Below are 346 nucleotides of genomic sequence, written 5' to 3' on the forward strand. Positions count from 1 at the left end.
GTCTTTTTGAGACAGGGTCTTCCTGTAGCCCCAGCTGTCCTGGAACTCACTATGTAGACCAGGCTGGCCTTGAACTCACAGAGATCCGCCTGCCTCTGCCTCCTGAGTGCTGGGATTAAAGGCATGCACTACCACTCCCAGTTTCGTTGATTCTTTGTATTGTTTTTATTTCATTAATTTCTGCTCTGATTTTTGTTATTTCTTCTTGTCTGCTGGGTTTGGGTTTCATTTGTTCTTGCCTTTCCAGTGCCTTGAGTTGCAGTGTTAGGTCATTTATTTGGGCTCTTTCTGATTTTTTAATGTAGGCACTTAGAGCTATAAACTTCCCTCTTAGGACTGCTTTTAA

Source organism: Nannospalax galili, unplaced genomic scaffold, assembly GCF_000622305.1.
Source record: "Nannospalax galili isolate Female #2095 unplaced genomic scaffold, S.galili_v1.0 scaffold880, whole genome shotgun sequence".
Lineage (NCBI taxonomy): Eukaryota > Metazoa > Chordata > Mammalia > Rodentia > Spalacidae > Nannospalax > Nannospalax galili.